The sequence below is a fragment of the Cimex lectularius genome, unplaced genomic scaffold (assembly GCF_000648675.2).
Source record: "Cimex lectularius strain Harlan isolate CLEC.00 unplaced genomic scaffold, Clec_2.1 scaffold7, whole genome shotgun sequence".
NCBI classification, from domain to species: Eukaryota; Metazoa; Arthropoda; class Insecta; order Hemiptera; family Cimicidae; genus Cimex; species Cimex lectularius.
In genome coordinates, this window is record NW_019392731.1 from 2891422 (window position 1) to 2914602 (window position 23181).

The 23181-nt window shown below is 33.7% G+C and overlaps 1 protein-coding gene across 2 annotated transcripts in view; it reads right to left on the bottom strand.

Annotated features, from left to right (window-relative positions):
- The window catches only part of LOC106663869 (furin-like protease 1), a 418429-nt gene extending 395592 nt beyond the window's left edge, over positions 1 to 22837 (bottom strand). For both annotated transcript variants that reach the window (XM_014389073.2, XM_024226794.1), the window contains exon 1: positions 22652 to 22837. The gene's annotated coding sequence lies outside the window, so the exon portion shown is untranslated. The remainder of the gene's footprint in view (positions 1 to 22651) is intronic.
- Between the last annotated feature and the right edge of the window lie 344 nt (positions 22838 to 23181).

The window sequence follows — 23181 nt, forward strand, 5'->3', positions numbered from 1 at the left end:
AAATCCATTTTAATTAGGACAAGGACAATCCGTTTGAACCGTCAGCTAGAAGGCTTCACAAATTAAAATCAGGGTTTAGATGACGGTAAAGAGAAAAATGGGTAGTAGAATTTCCTATTTTTAACTAATCTTTCGTACATAACTACTTAAATATTTTCTTTTAAACGTCAAGTCCGTGAATATTTTTTAAGAAACAACATTGACGTGTGTATAATTCTAATTATTTCATTTGACTCACATCCTGCTCTTCATGTAAGGTCTAACACAATTAAAATGCTAACACAATAGAAGGATGTAATGCCAACTTTTTGTTACTCTTTTTTAAACAACGAAAAAGTTCAAATCTTCACGGAGACTTTAAGAATTGGTGAGATATTTATTCTCGTAGTTTGTTTGATAGATGAAGTTTTGAAATGAAACAGCCGAAACAGGAAAGTTCTCAATGTTGGACTAACTTATTCTCACCGTGAAAGAATTCATTATCATTAATTTTTCAATAAAACACTGTCGCAGACTTATATTACCTTTTTTCATCGATTTATTAATCCAAAATTATCATACAGCGTAAGTAACTGTACAATTTTTATTTTAACATGATGACAACCTGGTTTAATGAACATGCTTAGCATTTTACGGTGTTAAAAATGAAACAGAATTAACTTGACAGGATAATTAAGTTGCAAAATTGAAATAAATAATTAAAAAAGTATAGTGTTTCAATTAAGACAACTCCGTCTGAGTATAAGAATGCAATTGTCGGATTACATCAATTCCGACCTTGCCCGCGTTTTTACCATTCCACTGACCACTTGGGTTCACAGGCTTCCCTTGTTCACTAATAGCGGATTTCCCTTAATTATTTAACAAATAAAACATTATTGTTTCGAAATCTGACGAAAACAAAAAGTTGTCCAGACAATGTAAAATTGTAATTCACGTTGTTGAGGGTTCACGTTATTGTAGTTTAGGGTTTCTTGCCGGCCTGTGTGGCCGCAAAACGGGACAAAAACAACGGTGTCAAACAATATAATACAACGTACAAATCCTGTATCACGACCAAAGAAACGGTTGCGCATATAAATAGGAACAGGGAAAATTAATTTGCAATAAAATATTGCACAACAAGGTAATAACTATATGACTTCTATTAGTTATTGTTATAGAGATTTTGCGTTTTGAAACTAAACTACATAACGTATAAAACGAAATGCTTCAAGAATCACGTCAATACTTGAGGAGTTATTGTAGTTGTTAAATTATACTAAAAATTCCCTATTGTTTCAAGTCTGAAAGTCTCGATTGTATTAGAGATAATTCACATTTGATATTTTTCAACCTTTCACAAATTTATACCATAAAGTCCCCTATTTGTGATTAAATGGTAATCTTACTGTGAATTTATTTACATTAACTGAAAGGGAATTAAAAATGTTAAGAGATTTTTTGATATTTTACATTAAGCAAACAAAATACAAAATCACTCACAGGAAATTTTTTTTACAGGTTTCCTAAGTTTTTGTCTAAACTTTAAGTACGATTTTCTTGGCTACGTAAATACTGGCAGATATGGTAGCCCCAGCCTACTATGGCGCTTTAAAGATATATATCTAATTTCACAAAAATTCCCTTAACACCAATTTAAAATTAACTTTTAATTGTTGGAAACATGATTATTTGAGTATAAATAGTTTTAAAAAAATATTCATTAAGATTTTTAAACAGAGGCTACCCACAGTGAAGACATTTCAACCCCCTCGCACTTAGTGCTGAAAAACATTTAATTAATATAAATATACATGTACAATTGTACAATTAAATATATATATATACNTGTTTTCTTTTAATGGCCTTATGAACTTTGCATATTAGCCAAGGAATGGAACAGAGAATCTATCACTCTAACCACAAAAAAGTGAGTAGCACGATCCTTTCGGTTCAGGCTCTCAAAACTTTTATTAAAAATGATGAAAATTTACATAAAGTAAACAAACTTAAACGTACGTAACACAACAACAACAACTTATAAGTACATACAAAGTATACATAAAAGATTCTTTGGAATCCTGTACTATTAAGACAGAAGAGAAGAAAGGATGTTAGGCTTGTATTCTTCAAGAAGATGGACATTTTGAACATTTAATTTTTTGAAGCCTTGTTTTTTTATATTCAATTTTGTACCAAAGAGACTGTTTTGTTTACCTTGTATTTACTTTCTTTTTTTTTAATAAAAGTTGACAAATCTAAATGAATATTTTTTTTAAACTGAATAATCAGGTTTTTAGCAATGACAAGTAAATTTTACATTAGTGATAGCTGAACTTTTAAAAATTAAGTACATCTATTGAGCTCGTTAATAGGGACAACCTTTCAGTAAGTGCCATATCTGACAGTATTTACAGAACCAAGAAAATCTTACTCAAATTTTAATCAAATTCACTGTAGACGATTTTATTAAATACGAAATACTTTACGAAATGTTGAAGTAACCTAAAAAGGGAAATATCTGGAATACAATTGAGACCTCGGTCAATATGGACTTTGTAATGCAATTAGACAAGTAGGATAACCACTTCAAGTTGTGACGTCTGTTCACAGGGTGTAACTAAATATTTACTTACATTTTCAGACATGACAATCACAAATATTACTGGTGTGATTTTGACACCCTTTTCAAACAGAGATTCGTCTGTCAGATATGATTAGCACTGAGGAATTTTGTAGCAACTAGAAATTGTTTACACTTCATTTGTGAATGCCCCGGCTTGTGTATAGAAAGAAAAATTTCTTTTGGATCTCAAATCTTGAAAACGGAACTTTTCTATAAAACACTTGCAATTGTTTTTTTTAAATTATATTTACTCTGAGAAATCGAAGCTTTATTTCTCTTAAGTTACTGACTAGTTATTTATGCGTTGTATTTCATGGTGTAATTGTGGAAAAGCAAGGTTAGCGATATGCACGAACTCTCATAGTCAAGTTTTTAACTTAAAAAAGAATCAACCAAGGTTTAAATTACAGACCCAAAATAAATTCAGTCGGGTAAAACGACTTTCATTACACTCAAGCACTTGGATTTTTAAAAAAACTAAGCAGAAAAAAGTACTACTTAATGAGGATGGGGAATTAGTTTAAAAGGAAGAAATGTTCGCCACGTGTTCTACAGAAAAATATGCATTATGTTTGAACAAACTTTAGATTATTTGAACCTGTTAAATAATATAATTATGCATGTAGTAATTTATTTTTGTTCAAATTATACTTTTAAAAAATGTTTTTGCATCTTGTCTTCTAAAGTGCCCCATGTACATAATTTCTTACCATATTTACATTTTGTTTGCATGATTAAAAAAATAATCTTCTAATCAGCACAAAAATGTTTTTCGATGTATTTCTACCTACGTAATTTCATCCAATTAATTTTTAAGAAAAGGCCCCTCACTGTTAGCATAAAAGCGTTGCCTTCATTATTTGAAATGACAGTAGAATTTTTCACTTTAGAAACTTTGTAGCATCAAGAAAGGTCTTATCCCTGATTTTTTTAAAATAAAATTTCATAATATTAAGCTCTGATATTAATTATATCGAGATATTGCCAATATGTTCTGGGTAAGCACAAAAATTCAATTTATTTAAATAAATAGATTTGTTTAATTACTAGTTGTGGTATTGCATCCTGCAAATATTCTTTCTTTTCAAAATACGATAATGAAAAATGTTTTATAAATCTATTATAATATTATTAATTACAGAATTACAACATCTTACTGTTTAAGACCGATCTATTATCTGAAATTAGTTCATTACTGACCGACAAACTATCATGATTGTTAACCGATCAATGCGAGATTGATTAAACCCTAACGGGCTCTATAACTAAATGTCATAAATACGTAAATTATATTAAATTAATCCTCTCTGGAGTGTGAATTGAGTGAGAACGTTTGACATTTGATTTGTTCACAGGATTACATAGCCGACAACTAGACATCAATGGCTGTTATGTTATGCACTCTCCTTAATAGTGATAAATGAACTTAGAAACGAATTAGATAAATCATAGCTTATAATGGTCTGTTTTGACGTTTAAGATTATAGATGCCATTTTTGTCACCTTAGAACTTTTATTTAATTATAGCTGAAATTAAAAAAACAAAGCTTTTATTTTCAAGAGATCGCCTTTTGATTAACTTTTAGGCATATCATTCTAAATACTTTCACTGATCACGAAGGACGTTCATATGTAACTTCCACCGAGAATACTGAAAATCTATAGAAAGTGCATCCTTCAGAGATATATATGATAATTTTTATTTTTAATAAACAAAAGCATAGAAGAATAATTAAACAATCCATAAATTTAGGGAAATAATTGTCCCAAAAAGTGAAACTTGGATCACAATACGTAATCCATTAATTCCAGCTGCAATCATTTTTAACGAAACTTCCTTTTTTTCCATTCTTAATCGATAAGATAAAACTCTACTTTTACCAGAATCACTAACCCATCGAACCCCCCCCCCAAAAAAAAAGCTTCCGTACTTTTTACACGTCAGACTAATCCTTATGAAAAATGGAGTTGATGAAACTATGGAGCTTTGTATAATCATGGGGAGATCATTTGAATCCATGCCTACGGAGTAATCATTTCATTATCATTTGCCTACATTCTCTCGACTCAATAACGGATAATCCCTTCCGTACTGTCTTTTTTAATGTAATTATTAAAACGAATATCAGAAATCCTAACAAATTCATTATTGAACCCTAAATGGAGATTTAGTGGATAATATTATCGAACAATAATTATAAATGAAGGCAAAAATATGGTATATACGTCGACTACATACATGAAGTCCGTGGATGTGACATCATCTTGGCTTACATTGGATCATTTTTTAAGTTTTGATGAAATAGAAATAAATAACGAGAGTGAGAGAGTCAATAAGGACATTCTTTCTATGACCCGCTTTAAATTTTTTTTTAAACGCTTTTAGGATAAAAACGCCCCAGTAATGTAACTCTAAAGGGAGTTTATATTCTAAATTCTTGTTGTGATCCTTAATGATTCCCACTTTGGAAAATTCACGGGGATTTGCATTCAAATTTTTACTTTATGAATATCCCAATATTTAGAAATATAGAAATGATAGTGAATTATCATCTATGCTTTGTATTAATTGATAGATTTGTATCGAAACAACCTAGTAAATATTTGAATTTATATTATTATTATATGACCAAAATTTATAATAAAAAATAATAAAACCAACAGGTTAATACCTATAATAATGAAATAATAAGGTACTCGGCCGTAATCAGTGCAATTTCATAAAGTGGGAAAGCAATTACCAAGTGAACACTTTGCTAATAATGGCGACCGGAATACGATCAGAAACTATCGACGACACAGACTTCAGTTTCAACTTGGCCTTCCAGCTCATGCCATTAACTATTAGGTAGAAATCACTCAGCCATCCGTCGAAATTAGTCCCAGAGTGTTTGGGGAGATTTTTGAACTGGTTGGAAAATTTCACGAATGAACACGAATAACGTGGCGAAACATAAACATTCATGTAGTCCAGTTAGAGGTAATTTGCCGCTGTAATTTGGGTTTAAAAAAACTCTTGCGCCTTTGTTTTACTAATGGTGCCTAAGTAACTTAACCAGAAGAGAAGTTAGTCAATAATTCATTAAGCAGGAATTAGCTCGTATAACAGCGCCTATGCTTTGTTAACGAACTATAATATAATTAATCCAAATGATGTTGGGCTGAACAGTACATTTTTAAGAGTTTATTTATTATCTTTATTATAAATAATAGTTTCGAATTAAACCGAATAGGTGAAACCATCAAGGAAAAATATTTTTAAAAAATTTTCCTGCTTTACCATTGCAGGTTGCTAAATAAATTATTTCAAGCTTTGAGGTAGCTCTATTTAGAAAGCTTTAAAATAAAAGCGTGCATTTAAAACGTGACATTTTAATCCTACAAATTATTCAAAATAATCTACTAATTTAATGTAAAATCATCTTGGTTGTATTGTTATGATATAATGTTAACATTGTAACAACAGCATGTTTTCACCGAAGTTAATACGCAAATTAATGAATGCTAAATATTAAATTATTATAAAGTAAATTATCTTATTAATTTAAAATAACATATTTTTATTAATGATCCTTTTTTGTACAAGCTTATTTCAACTACCAGGTTATTCGAACCCCCGGGATTCCGGTGTTTTTGAAAAAAAGCCCATTCATAAATATGTCGGGTTTGCATGCAGGGCCGCTGGATTCGAACCCGGGACCTTTCATGGTTTTACCTTACAGTGATGAACGTCGTGTCAACGCCTAAACCGTTGCGGCCACCGACCCCCGTAATGCTCTTTTTTACTGGTATTATGTCCACAGTCCCAACTCTTAAAAATTATATTATCAATATTATCTAAACGAACAGGAAAGGGACACTAATCCCGGAAGCTTTTAATAATAAAGTCCCAACTAAAAGAGAGCTTCGAAATTGGAAAGGTTTAAATAACATACAATTTTCTTTAAACATAATTTAAAAAACAAAACAAAGGGAGCTGTTAATTGATGAATAAATAACCGTGTTTTCAATGTTTTATCATTATTTTGGATGGGATGTTCGGTCAGGTACGTAATATCTGACCGAACATCCCTTCCAAACCTTTGGTAAAAGGGAGCTGTGTTCTACATGAGTTAGAAGGTGCGATTTCAGAATTAACTTTGTCTTCTTATGTTGAACCACTGAGTTCATTCTAATTTGTGAAAGGATGATGGGAATCGGTGGCTCTACCTAGGGTTATACCTGCAGGGCATTCTACAGGTAAGAAATACTGAGAAATGCACCGTAACACACGGCCAGACATTCAGTAGCTAACCAATCCCATTTTTGTACTGTATAAACCTCTAGTTTTACGATCAGGTTGGTTCGGAGATATAAAGACGGTTAAAAGAATCAAGCGAAACGGGGGAGAGGGGGAGAGAGAGGGGGAGGGAGAGAGAGAGAGAGAGAGAGAGAGAGAGAGAGAGAGAGAGAGAGAGAGAGAGAGAGAGAGAGAGAGAGAGAGAGAGAGAGAGTACACATTTTTAAAGAATGTTTCGGTTGTTATACTTCATATTATTTGAAATTTTTCTTACGTAACTTCTAAAATATTATATTATTAAATTTATAGGAAAATCGATTTTGAGATCACCTGCCTCCCCCTAACTGATTAAAAACTTATATCTATGGGTTTACAAGGTCCTAAAACTTTTCATCTAGATATTTGCTCATAGTCTTCTTTTTGACAGAAACGGTTGTATAAATATTTATCCGCATCGGATCAATTATTGTTTTGACATTTTAGGATTTATGTAGAGTTATATAAGCCGCAATTGAACCCGGTCGTCATGTTCCATGGGGACAGAGGACTTATATCATGACGTACCGCGATGTCCAACCAGAAGATCAAATATTTGTTTAAAGTATTAGGGAAACAAAAGGCCATTAATGTAGTACTAATGGAGGTTTTTAAATTTTAATAGTAGTTATGTAGAGATCGTGAGATGCGGTCTGGTGTGATGTAGGTTTAGAAAACATTTTCTTTATCGTGCCAACGTTTCGATCTTTATTGAGATCATCTCCAGGGCCTGGGATTAATTTATAAACATTGTTTAAATTATACAAATACATGTAGGATGTGAAAAAATGAATTTATACAATGCCAGAAATTTGACTTAATCAAAGTATTTGTACTCACTCAAAGTGTTTTCTGGGTACAAGTGTCACTGTTGTGTGTCGTGTTGAGAGTGTTGGTGAGATATTAAAGTTTTTGTTTGTATACGTTTTATTTTGGAGGAGTGTGGAAGGACATAGGGATAAAAATTCATTTTTCTATGGGGATCTTTAAGGTGAAACCGACGATGGAAAAAAGGGGTAATAGTTTGGCGTTCGGGCCTTGTTAGCCTTTCAGGATTACTACAGACGGGACTACTAGGGAAAGGAGAGATACATTGTTGAAGATTTAGACTATGTAGAATTGTGTTGAATTTGATTTATGATATTACGTTATATGTGTTATTTGTGATGTTGTTGAGTATATTGGTTAGGTATTTTGTCATGTTGTAGGTAGGGGAATTTCAAAAGGAAATTATTAGTCTGAGAGAGTGTCGAGGTTTATGAGTTTTGACAGATCCGACACTTAACATAATGGAAGGATCCGCATTAACAGATACTTCAAATACAACAATCATTTTTACATAGAACTATTTGGTCGTGAGTATCAACCTAGGCCCGATACTTTCAGACATAATTATAACACATCTATTAAACACAGTAATACCACAACTTCTTTTCACATTTCCCTACCTCACTAAATACTTAGGTGATATATAGACAGCAGTTCCAACAGATCCAATTCTGGGTCGTGAACCCTACTGTGGCTTAGCATCCTGCCTCAAAAGAGGCTACATCTTAAAATGGATCCTTAATGAGTCCACAACCTGGTGGAACCAGGAAGAAATACCACAGGCATCAGGCACGCGAAGCGACTCATAGAAGAGCCATAAGCAAGATTTACAAAGGAATTACTGGAGGGTAAGCGCAATAGAAGGAGGATTCTGGTTGGACTCCTGACACTGCCTCTTCAGAAAGCACCTGCATGGTTAGGAATACAGACGGAAGAAACACTGTGCAGCTACTGCTACGAAGAGGAGGAGACCACAGAACATTTTTTATGTTTCTGTGAAGGTCTATGTAGGTGCACCTTTTTTACAACTAGGACAGGAAAAATCGCAAACAAGATCCTACACTAAGGAGTTAGAAGCCGCTGGCAAAGCTATGCAGGCTGATTAACAACCTGAAGCTGGCCAGTGAGTTATAAAATACAGGGGAGCACATCTTTTCATGTCGAGGTGGAGAAGGCCTCCTATCCGTTCATAGAAAAATAAATTTTTATTCCTACTTCCTTCCCAACTCCTTCAAAATCAAACATATAAACAAAAAACATTAATATCCCACCAACACTCTCAACACGACACACAACAGTGACACATGTACTCAGAATACAAATACTTTAATTGACTACAAATACTTTGATTAAACCTAAAATTTCTATAATTCTATACATTCATTTTTTCAAATCTTACATGTATTTGTATAATTCAAACAATTTTCTAAATCCCAGGCCCTGAAGATGATCTCAATAAACATCGAAACGTTGGCGTGATAAAGAAAATGTTTTTCTGAAACCTAAATCACACCAAACCGCATCTCACGATCTCCAAACAATAATTTAAACATCGTTTGTATATCCCACGCCCTGAAAATGATCTCAATAAACATCGAAACGTTGGCACGATAAAGAAAATGTTTTTCTAAAACCTAAATCACACCAAACCGCATCTCACGATCTCCAAACAATAATTTAAACATCGTTTGTATATCCCACGCCCTGAAAATGATCTCAATAAAAATGATCTTTGACACGATAGCTTTTCTAAACCTACATCACACCAAACTGCATCTCACGATCTCTAAATAATCATTAATTAACGGTCACTAAATAGTACTCATTTAATAGAGGTAATAGGAACATTTTAATTAAAGTTTCAATTCTAAATATAGTTACAGGGATGCTGAATCTATCATTGCTAGAACATTTCATTAAGGTAATGCATTCTGAACGCTTGTACAATATTGATATATAACTTTATTTGCTGATTACTTTATGTTCGTTTAGGTAATTAATTTTCCAATAGTGTTGCAATGATGTGAAATTATTTAAACTAATTTTATGAAATTAGCATCAATCATCCTTTTAATATGCAGAGACTCTCGTCTTTCGTTATTTTATATTGTGTCGGAAATTACCTCCAGAAGTAAACCATCGTTTATTGACTCCTTTCTCCAAGAGGAATAGGTGTGTAGCGTTTTTGGCGTAAATCGGAACGAAAAAAATTCGAGCTCGATAGGAAGATCGCTGTTTTATTAGGAACAGTTTATTCCAAAACTCTTCAACATGGTGAAACCTTTTTTTTGTAGAAAAAATAAATAAATAATCGTAGCGAGCAAATACAAAATAGAAGAAAAACAGGAACTGAGAAATATTTGATTTTCTATTTTTTTAAAAGTCGTTAAATTTCGTCAGAACTTTACGTTGTTGCCAAAAATTAACAAATTTAAAAAACTCCTAACTACAAATTTGTATTATTCTACAAAGAACAAAATGAAATAATTAAATAAATTCTTAAAAAATGGTATCGATAAACGAAAAATTTTCGGATTTTCTTTATAACTAACCGACCTTAAAATAATCGTGAAATAGGTAAAAACATAAATTTCGATGCTTACACAGAACGAACCGACTCTCGTGTGTAAGAAATACGTATTAAAATCAAAATCCACCCGTGCATGTAGAGCTAACGAAATGATATAGGATAATAATCAGCTGTTCGTCCACAAAATGATTGATTGCCATCCTCTATTCAGATCCCAATATTTTTTATTTCGATTTATACGTTTTTAAAAACACCTACCTACGAATTTGCAGTATACTAAGAAAAACTAATTTGTTGGAATTGATTATACATTTTTCTGAAAATTGCACCGAATTAAGGCAACTTTCTGGTTTCTAATTGAACAACTATACGACCTTCAAATAATGCTGAAATAGGTAAAAAATTTAAATGTCTATATTTAAGCATAGCGTACAGTCTCCCCTAGGCAAAAATGCATATCAAATTTAATATCTTCCGGGTAGAAGTAGAGTTAAGGAAATAAGCTGTTCTTCAGAAAAATGGATGCTACCCACTTTCAAACCCAAATATTTTTAATTTATATATTTTTAAATGCCACATCTTAGGTATTTATAGTATACTAAGGAAAATAAAACGAAAAAATTTGTTGTAATATATTATGTAGATTTTGAGAAAATGATACCGAAATATGGCAACTTTCTGGCCTCTCTTTGAACAATTACACGACCCTGAAAAAATTGCTGAAATAGGTAAAAATTTAATTTTTGATGCTTAAGCACGTACAGACTCTAAGAAAGAAATGCGTATTAAAATTACAATCCGTTGAGAGAGTAAAAGTGTAATTTAAAAACTGTAACTAAGAAAATTTCATTACAAATTTCGCACACACAATAAATTAACCACTTTATCTGATCCACAGTTTTCGTAGTTTGATGTAAGCTTCTTATAAATTGTATACGAACTGTATGTGAGTTAATAAAGAAATCAATAGCTGCTTTAGGAGATCAATATTTAAAAAGAGGATTGTTTGAACAGGATAATGGTTTAAAGTCATTACAATTCAAGCCTTGTTTCAAACTTACGATCAATTTTAGATTTACTGGATTCTTATATTTAGTCAGATCTATTTAGTGTTTTGTAGTTTAATGTAAGCTTGTTATTGAATTGAAATGATGGACTGGCTGAATTAATAAAGAAACGTAATCATGGTTAATTATAATAGAAGTGCAAGTGATTTAATATAGGATAACCAAATAAACACCAAGCAAGGAAGTAATTACAAATCAATATAATAGAATCGTCAAAGTGAGAATTCGCGTTTGTTCACAAGTACAACGTTATGAGAAAAATCGAATGAATCGAATAAAGCGAAGATAGATGAAACTAGCACCAAGGTCGCTACGTTCCTGCCCGGTTCACTAACCGGAAATCCTATAGTTAAAAGCCCTAGAGCTAAGCAACAGGTACAGAAAATACGTACAACGTAATATTGATCTGTAGGAGTTTAAAAACATTTTCCCCCAAAAGCCAAGTGACACCGTTTGTGTACGCGTTTTATTGGCATTGCGTGTGAGCTCCACGCCGACATTGAAATGTGGGTCAAGGAGAGAGATAAGAAAATTTATCAGGTCGAAACCCGGTGAAACACAAAATTATAAACATCGGGTATTCCACATTTCCGAACGTTTAATCCTACAAAAGAACTTTTTTTATTTAATTTGAAATTCCAAAGAGTGTAAAATAGATCAAATATGATAACAGCCAATCGCGAATCAAAGAAAATACCAATCGTAGAAAAGAAATTTTTGCACGTGATTTAAAAATAATGAACAGATCCTTTTTCTATTGGTTGATACTTACCTATCATTCTGGTCTGTCTATCCTAGCTGATTTTTGATGGTTCACGAACATTAAAAATCAGCGAGGATAAGGCAGACCAGAATGATAGGTAAATATCAAACAATAAATTTATCAACCCGCAGATCCTTTTTCGCTTGATTTTTAATTAAATTTATTAAATAGTATTAGAACTAATCAATTCTTATACTTATTTTTTTAATGTAGGTAACTTCATTGTCATACACAGTTTGGCAAGTAATGAAAAATTTTTGGCAGTTTGTGATCAGCCTACACACTAGGAATCAACGTAAAGATATGTTGTTTTCTGTCTAATTGGCTTCATCCCTGATCACGTTTTTTACATAAGTTATGAATAATGAAGTTATATCAGCAGGAGCATAACTATTTATATTAACAATAGCATTAACCTAAAAAAGAAAGTTTCAACCCAGTGGCTGTCCTCCAAAACTCCAACAAAAATATATATACATATTTACACAGTATTGACGCCCAAGAAGCTCCATTTTGTTGTTTTCGGCTGACCAAGGTTCGCCTCGGGAGGCCCTGTTTAAATCGCTGAGGGCCCTATTGTTTTTATTTTGGCAAGCGATAACGCCGGTATCTTCGGCCTTTGCACGGGAGCAAGTTAGTCTCTCGCTAGCCTGGGTCAGCACAAGACGCACCTTTACCGAATCGATTATGGAACCCAATATCGATTTTCTTTGGACCTTCACAATCGATTCAAGTTCAACAACTTGTCGTCCCATCACCGACCTTACGGACTACGTCAACTGTTTCATCATCCGGCTCTACAGGCACCTTCGTCGAAGTGGAACCCAGCAGGAACCTCCAGCTCAACACCGCTTATTTCGATTGCTGGGATAAGCGAGTCGTCAACCCAACAAGTACCTTTTCGTTTCGTCTTTATTTTATTTTAATTTTTTTTTTGTAAAACCAAAGCGAGTCGTCAGCTCACCCAGTACCCTTTCGTTTGTTTTTTTCTTGGTTTTCGTAAAACCCTGGCCAGTAGGTTTGATCATAAATTATTTTGGATGATTAAGGAAATTTCTTTTTACCTTTTTTTTCTTAGTGTAAATAAATTGTAAATATTTAATTTTGTTTTTAAAGTATTATTAATCTCCCCTTTCTTTTTCCCAAATCCCTCTTAAATATAATAGTGGCCACCTATTTAAAAGAGAGAAAAAACAGAGAAAAATTTAAGTGTACCTTTGAAATCGGTACGGAAGTTTGCGGGTCAATTAAGATCCGCCCTTCCCCCCAACACACAGCAAGGTCAGTATGATGTCTCCTTTTCAGACTTTTAAGTTCATGTGCCGGCGGCAAGATTGGACAAAATCAGTGAAGATGGTATTCGGGTGCTCCTTTATGTCGTGATGCAGTATCACATATGCTTCACCATTTCGGCGACGTTTCGTACATTTAGATCACTAATTATTCAGAAATCGTGAGATGCGGTCTGATGTGATATAGGTTTCAGAAAAACATTTTCTTTGTCGTGCCAACGTTTCGATCTTTATCGAGATCATCTTCAGGGCTCAAAGTGTTTGTCTTTTGTGCAATTGTGCCTTGCGTGTCGTGTTGAGAGTGCCAGTGAGATTTTTTTCAAAAATCTCGCGAGGAACCTTGCAGACCCAAGGAAAGATGACGCATACTACCAAATGGAACAGAAAAGTGATAGTACCTTTTGTTGAACAGTGAGAGTGAAGAAGTTTTGTCAAAAATGGGCTTTTAAAGACGTGTTCTCCACAAAAGTCGTTTAATCATATCACTGATATATTTTTAATATGTAATCTTTTATCGAGTGTGTGCCTAAATATTTGACGGAATCAACAAAATCAGGTAAGAATTTTGTTTGTCTGTTTGATGAGAGAAGGAGTAGGGTCTGATTTGATTATGCTGTATGTGTTTGTGTCTGTGATAATTTTGTCAATTTTTTTCTTGTACTCTTTTTTGCTGATTGCTACTGTTTGTTTGGTCTTACCAGCAGAAAGACAACACAAGGTATTTCCCACCACACATAATCAGGTAAATCTCTGATAGGTGAATGTAACTAGGGTAGATTTTGGGGATTTCCTTTTATAGCCAATCTTTGGATGCTTTTTTCCTTCTAGGAGTCGATTCAAAACTTCCAAATGGTTATATTTGTATTGTATTGTTATTGATGAAGCCTTTTTAAATATCTTATTGTTTGAAAAATGTTCGACTCCAACATGTTTATACTCAATTTTTAGATGGATTTTTAATAAAATCTACGTGAATAAATTATTATTACATGACCTTCACAATTCAGCATTATTTGATCTTAATATATCTCTCGAATCTTCTTTTAAACAATTTATGTACGGTAATAAGGAATGTAATATTAACGAAATAAAAAAGGATGTATATTAAATTTGACAAAATTTTAAATTTCACTTTGCTTCTTTGTATTTAAATCTTTCATGGTCAAGAGATTAAATTCCCTTCACTTTGCACCTTCGTTTCTTCTGCCTTAGCTATTTATAAAACTTCCTGAACTCAGGTTTAAAAGTAAAATGATTTCTAATTGTTTTTAAATAGAAATATACTAAGTAATGATGACGGGATTTTGTAGTCTTCGATGAAACCGAAAAGAAAGGCTGAGTCAGATTGGACTTTCTATTAATCTCAAAGGTTGTGAAGGCTGATGACAGCACTGACGGCGAAAATGTCAAATAATGGAGTTACCAACTTAATGACTTAGTCTTTATGCTTCATCCTCATTAAAATCGAGAAATGCGAGGAATTAATAATGAACGTACAATCTCGATAACGTGATAATAATGTCAAATGTGCCATTTTCATAGTTGGAAAATTCCTACTCGGTGGATTTCTCCTGAATGGAATGTTGAGATTGTCAACCGAAGAATATTTTTGCGTAACGCACGCTGATAACTATTTATCGTCACGTTCAAAAAATCCCGACTATGGTTGAGTATGAATGTTTAAAAAGTAGAAAGTGCTTTCTATACCTCCAAATCCAACAACCTGGTTTAAAACTGGGTTGTTGATGAGGGTAGAAATACACTCGGGGATCACTGTTCGCTTGTCAACTATGAAATCGATTAAAATCAATTTTAAAATCCTCGAAGGCATTTTTTTAAATTATACACTGAAACTATAAAGGATATATTAAATGGTACTATCCATTTCGATGTTCAATTACTAGATTTGATTAGCTTTATTTCAAACTGAACAAACAGAGAAAAACCAATGAGCTATAAGTAACATTTATAAAAGCTTGAAAGCAAATTAGAATTTCAAGTGCTACACTTACTCAAATTATTGATTCAAATGTAATTAATGTTGTAACTTTTGCAATTGCATGCTGTATAAAACTATTTAAAATTCTAAATAATACACTGATGAACAAAATAAACGCACCACCCTTAAATTTTAATGTATTTTTGCAAACCAAAAAAAAGGCTTGATTGTAAAACTAAGACACTTAAAAATGAAAAGACCAAAGAAAATCAAAAACAAATAAAAATCTTATAAACCTTTTTGCCCCCTTTAATCTGGAGTAATTTCCTCCACCTCTGGCACGAATCACGTCCAATAATCCTTTTTAAACCTTTGCGTTCTTTAGAAAAAATTTTTGATAAAATCCTGAAGGATTCTATCCCATTCATCAATATCAGCCGTTTCCAACTCTTCTAGGTTGTTAGTACGTGGGTTTCACCGTCGTACTCGTCACTTATGAAATCTGTCCGATTGGGTTTGAATCTCGACTTCGAGCTGTACCGAACAAGCACTCAATTCCAACCTCATTCAAGTAGTCATCCACAATACTTGCCCTAAGGGGTCTCCTTATCCTACAGTAGCAAAAATCTCTCACCGATATGGGGGCAAATGCACTTCATGTTCTTCGATTATGTCTTGTAAGTACCTTTGTGAGATTGTAAGACCTCACACAACAACCAATTCTGTGCGGGCGTCCAAGGTAATGCCACCTCTGTACATCGGTGACCCACCATGGAATGTCACCTGAAGAACCATACAGCTGGAGGCGTTCCTTTCTCCTGAGCGTCTCGACATAAAATAACGCCCATTGTAAGATTTGAGGCCAACTCTCACCTCAACTCGTCCACTCGTCCCAATCTTCAAATGTCCAATTCACAGTTCCCGTGCGAACTGAAGCCGGGCCATTTTCTGAGCTGTGGTCAGAAGAGGTCCACGAACCAAGTGCCGGAACGTGAGGTTATTTTCATTGATCCTTCTTCTTACAGTCCTAGAAGAAATCGAAACATTTTGGACTTGTCTTTTCATATTTCTCGTCTTATTCCCATAAAGCTGCGGTTTCGTAGCGCCTGATAACGGATGAATCTATCATGTCTCTCGTCGACTCTGCTCTTGCCTATTAATATGAAGCCATGTTTCTCTGAAGCACTGAAGAGTTCTTCCTATTGTAGAGTAATTTACATTGTCTCCTGGCGACTTCGCGTTAGCTGAATCCTTCCTCTAATAATATGCTCAGAAATTTAAGAAATGTCACTGAGGCAGTCACCACGGTCTTCTTTTCAAACAAGGAATTAAATTATCGAGACAGGGGTTTCGCAAGTGTGTATTGTAAGACCAATTTCTTCACAGTTTACGCTGATAAGTGTGTATTGTAAGACCAATTTCTTCACAGTTTACGCCGATAACGTACCGACACACCTTAACACCCAAATCTCAATCTGCGCGGAAGACACCGATCCTCTGACCAAGTTCTAGCAGCAGAACCGACCTAAAAGCTCCTAGACATCCAGACTGGAACATCAAGTTGAATGAGCAAAAGAGTCTTCTTGTTCACACTGTGAAGGCAAACTTGCCCACCAGTCCACTACAACAGTAATTCAGTACTACTTAGAAATCCGACTTACATAGAAACCGACCAGATAAAAAAAACAGGATGCAGACAACTCAGACGCGAACTTAAAACTATATCCGCACAAATTTAACCCTCTGTGTAATGTGGGGCTCAACAATCTTCAACATCCAAAGAATTCTATCTATTCAATCCATATTCGACTGTTGTATCCTCAACACTCCCCATTATGTCACTAACCAAACTTACTTTCCAAGCTTTCCTTACACACCAATCCACTTGCACAAGCTTTCTTCACACTAAAAATCACGCCGCCTATAGGACACAACTCGTGACCTCTAAGAATTTAATGTAAATTAAAATAATATTATGAATGTACAAAGGCGTTTATAAACCTTAAAATACTTATGCTCCCAAATCAATACTAAACAGTTCACTTTTTATGTATGTTACAAAACTTTGTCAAGGTTAATTTGATCACTATATCACGATGTATGGTGATGATCTGTCATTATCTAGATTAGGTCCTAGTACAGCTTATAATAATATAAATATTAGTCTATAAAGTTACACAAAAAGGTTCCAGATAAGTTTAACACGCTAGAGACATTATTCAACCAACATTTTCGAGACCAAACCAGCAATAAAGTACAAATAACATAAATGTGATAAACTTATTATATTGATAATTCAAGAAAAAATTAAACATTTATACTATAGTTTTCTATGCGATCGTTGACAAAAACATGTATGAAAAGTTTTTTCGTATGTGGAAAATATTTATTTGATATTTGTATATTCCTATTTACTTGCCAAATTGTAGATGACTAAAAATGTCCAGTAAAGTTATCGTTACAAATATTATAAATCAACGAAGAAATTGAAACAGTTTTGTATTTAACCCTTTCAGCGGCATTGTTGCCCCGGGGCAATAGCAACTTTTCCGCATGTTTCAAGGTTCGAAACATCGACCTGGAGATCTTCCCAATCGGATATATTTAAACAAAGTGTGTGAATCTGTAGAGCAACATTCTTCGCGAACGTTTGTCTGGTCATTCAGGCAAGCTTGTTAGTAGTACTTTATCTCCGGGTTTCACTCACTTTCCAGTTAAGTTAGGCACACCTAAGACCTCAGATAAGTCAATTTTCTTTATGCTTTACGTTATTTTACAATAAAAACTGGTTTCGTAATTGTAAGGTATTTGGAAATGTAAAAGTAACCGTGTTGAATAACAGCTTATAAAACATAATTCCTGTTTTCAGCTTAGTTCAATGGAACGTTTTTATTTCTCATAATTTTCATTGAACCTTATTCTGTTATTGATTTTTCTTTTTTTAATTATTTGTGAAATTCTAGTTCACAAAAATTTATTTGTACTTATTTATTTGTTTATCTATGTTGCATGTAATAAAAAATTACTCGGATGGAGAGGTCAGAATGAGCTATCTCCAAAACTACTCGATCCCATTATGGAAGATTTCGATGATCACGATGATGAAGAAATTGATAACGTTCTCAATGTCGGAGCGCATTATTTTAGTTTAGCCCCGAGCACTCGATATTTCTCGTCGTAATTGGGAAATAAGCCTTTCCAATCGCGCTAATAAATTACATTCATACTACCCCAGAGTAATCGATATTTTTCAATTTCAATACTTGTTATTTAATGTGTTGTTTTAAAATTTTGTGAATATTTTATATTATTTGTTCTTCAAAGCCATATTTTTGTAAACCAATCAATTTTGTTTGTGTAAAAAAAGGTTATTTCATTTTCCAAAATCACAAAAATTAAAAAATGAGAAAGCATGCCATTATAAATAATGTGTGGTGTTTAGTGACCGTCAGTCAATGATTATTCGAAAATCGTGAGATGCGGTCTGAGTGACGTACGTTTTAGAAAAACATTTTCTTTATCGTGCCAACGTTTCGATCTTTATTGAGATCATCTTCAGGGCCTGGGATTTATAAACATTGTTTACATTTTACAAATACATGTAGGATGTGCAAAAATGTATTTGTAAAATTTAAACCCTCTGAGCACTCTCAACACGATTCACAAGAATGACACATCTACACGGAAAACAAACACTTTGAGCCCTGAAGATGACCTCAATAAAGATCGAAACGTTGGCACGATAAAGAAAATGTTTTTCTAAAACCTACACCACACCACACCGCATTTCACGATCTCCAAATAATAATTTAAACATCGTTTGTATATCCCAGGCCCTGAAGATGATCTCAATAAAAATGATCTAAACATTAGCTTTTCAAAACCTACATCACACCAGACCGCATCTCACGATCTCTAAATAATCATTAATTAACATCACTAAATAGTACTTACTATTACTTATTATATTTATAATTATTCATAAATAATAATAAGTGGAGGTTGAAAGGGTTATAACTTTCATACGTAAAATTTTGCATCTGATAATATTATATAATAATCTTCGTTTACTCACATTTTAACGATTTTCCTTCCTGGTGATCAATAATCTTAAATCTTTTTATGAAAAAACCCTTATAAATAAAAGACTCTCGTCTTTTGCGATTTTTTAATGGAAACGGCCAAAGGCGTCCGATAAAAAGTTGATATTTCTGTAATAATATAGTAAACTGAAGACTCTTAGCCTTAGGATATCAAGGATTGTTACGAAATGTTCAGATGTCATTTAATCGTGCTGGACCAGAGAAACCTTTTGCTCTCGGAACACGTGATGCTACTGGAGATGATTTTATCGGTTCCTAAGTTTCCTTCCCAAGGCGCCTACCAGCCTCTTGGTCAAGATCAGACTTATAATGACAAAGAGTTCGACGATAAACCGGCTTTATATAAACGCGACTGGGAGACCGGACAACCTTGGAGTCCGGTTTTAAAAACTTGAGAATGGCACTCAAAACACGGAATTTCATTACCAAGGGATACAGGATTAACTTTTATTTCCCCTAATAAAAGTTTAAAAAAATAAAGTATAAACAAAAACATTGGGTGATTTCTAACGTAAAAAAAATTGTGAGATAATTATATTCATTTATAAGATTGGACCTTTTAAACTGGGACCATTCAACTTTTATCCAGTGAAAATATTTTTTATTCACTATAAAAAACATTTTAAAAAATGTGGTCGGTCCTTGTATCTCTTTCCATTTTCAAAAACTTCGAACATTAGCAATACGGATCTAGAAAATGATATCTGTGTAGTTCCATGACCCCCTAGACCTTTCCACGTCGTTGATCACATCCTCCTGCAGAACAGACGATAAGGATTCATATTTATCTTCTTTAGCCCGCATTTTAATCGCATTTACATAAATGGAAGAGGGTGTTTTTGAACTCCTCCTTATTTCTTTCAAACATTTTATCCTGGCCCGCCTACTCCCGCTGAACGTCGGCCGGATGGATTCGTCATGTTTGCTTGATGACCTTTGTTTTTCTCACGAAAATACGAGATATTTCGGATGATGTAATTCGTCGCTGGAAGACTTTAATTTAGATTAGCAATGCAAACAGTAAACTCTTTTATCTCAGGTCAGATAGAAGCAATAAAATGAATAATTGAGATAAAAGTTTATACCGAATTAACAAAAGTATTGCCTATAGTAGTTTTTTGGTTTACACATGTAAGGTCTTTGGGAGAGTTGTCTGAAAAGGGTGCATGTTAAAAACATACAAACATGCATAAATAAAAACATACAAACAAAAAGGTTGGATTACTTCATCAAAAACCTACACATAAGAAAAACCGACCAAAAAAGAAGAACCAGAGAATAATGTTAGATATAAACTTTATTAACCTTTTGTGACCCCATAAGAGAATATGCAACAGCAATATTTTTTTATCTCGAGAGGGCCTACGACACTACCTGGCGCTTTGGAATTATAAAGAAATGCTACGAATTGGAGACTACGAGGAATTATAATGAAATTTATAATGAGTTTTTTACAAAACAGAAAATTCAAAGTAAGTACTGGTAACACATTATGTGAAGTCTATACTGAGGAAATGGGAATACCGCAAGGGGCAGTCCTCTCCATGACTCTCTTCGCAATTGCTGTAAATAATATAAACTACAAAATACAACCACAGATAATGAAATCATTATATGTGAATGACCTAAATACCTAAGTGGAAAAAATAAGAAGAGGTTGGTAGGAAACTGCAGAACGCTATTAATACGACTGTCGAGATGGCCGATGGTATAGAATTGTGTTTGTCGTGGACCAAGACAAAAGCTGTACATTTTTGTAGACTGAGGAACGAACATAGTGTCCCCCCTCTTGCAATGAAATATATGGCCTTCGAATATGTTGAAAATACCAGATCTTGGCCTCACGTTCGACTCTAAATTAAGATGGCATCCACATAAACATACAATAATATGATTTTTCCTTCTTGAAGGTGGGATAATAGGTCAGCTCAAAAAAACCACAACCAGTTTTTATCCAAACGTTTCGGATTTATTTTAATCCTTCCTCAGGTGAGTTAACGCAATGGTTAAAAAAGTGGTCATCAGTCATTAATATTTTATAACAGTTTATTTTAAAAAAGAGCCAGTGTGGTACTTATTCAGACTATGAACAAACGCAGGTTCAAAATATTAAAACGTTTGTTCCTAGTCTGAATAAGTACCACCCTGGCTCTTTTTTAAAATAAACTGTTACAAAATATTAATGACTAACGACCACTTTTTTAACCATTGCGTTAACTCACCTGAGGAAGGATTAAAATAAATCCGAAACGTTGTGGATAACTGGTTAAAAATTTAGAATTTAGAATTAAAACAACTGGTTGTGGTTTTTTTGAGATGACCTATTATCCCACCTTCAAGAGCGAGAAAAAACATGAGAGCCGACTATGACCATGCTGTTTGTCGGTATATTTAAAAAATTAATCAAAAATAAAACCCATCTTGAACGATACTTCTCCGCTAACAACTTATTTAAAACATGTTTATAATATTTTTGTTTTTTATTAGTTTAAAATTGGGCCAAAGTATCGTACCTCTGTGTGATTTTGAATTTACATAAACCAAAAGCTTATCAAAATTAATTAGTTTATCTTTAGGCAAGCTTACGTTCGGACATATCTTAATTTTTTTCTCTGCAAGGCAATCTTGTTTAATAATTTACAGTACAACAGGTTTCGAATTTACAACGTTTACACATTTTTATCGACGAGATAAACTAGAAACGTCATGCTGGAATTTTCAGAAACATTTTGCTAACTGACGTATTCCCGGCATCGTGACAAAAGGCTTCGAACCCTTTAACACCCGCGTAAGAATCAATTTTGACTTAATTATTGTGTCATGAAGGAAATCAACGTTTAAATTGCGTACTGTTTATCTCACCAATGTCTTGAATTCTTATGGATTTGTGTTAGGTGAATAATTCGCTAAAATGCTCATTTATTATTTTATTACTTTAAATGTTTGCACACGTGGGATACAAGTATGTAGTTAATAGAAGAAATAGAACGTGAAACTTTCTGTCAATGATTCTTTCATAGAGCGAAGGATATTTTCTTAAGTTGTGAAGGGCATTTAAAGTATATCTATTTATAACAAAGGTCAGTGCATTTGGGAACGGTATGCGGGAGTTTCTCACACGTGCGTCTTGTGCTCTTCACCGTGAAGTGAGACAATGACTCGAGAGAAAAGGTCTCCCGATCTAAGCACAAAGTTCAACAATTTACCTTAGCCCTTACAGCTGATTCGGCTATTTCTGACTTCCCTGACATGAGTGAACAGGCACTTCGCGACCCGGATCCCGGCACCCGATCTGATTAACGATTCCTGAATGAAACAGACGGGCAGGTTGTCAAAAAGGGATAAGGACACAACCGGTCACAAGTCGTGCTTGGCGTCAACTGAACGCTTGGGCCAGATTGAACCCGCTTCCCCCACCAGGATCGAGATGTGGGGGGGAGCCACCCGATCCAACAAATAACTTTTTTTTTGTCCCAAAACTATTATCTTATCCGTCTTAAGATTTCGGGAAGGGGCTGTAATATCGGTGATAACTGCATTATTCCGCTTGGAGAAAAAAATGATAGGACAACAATTGAAGGGATCAATAATTTTACGTAGGGATAGACGGAACGTCATCCATTTAGGTGTAATTTTAAATGATTGACTATATCTTCAAAATACACTCCAATACACAAAATGAACTCTTGTATTTATTTGTTTATTTTCCATAATAACTAGGCATAACGTAAACAAA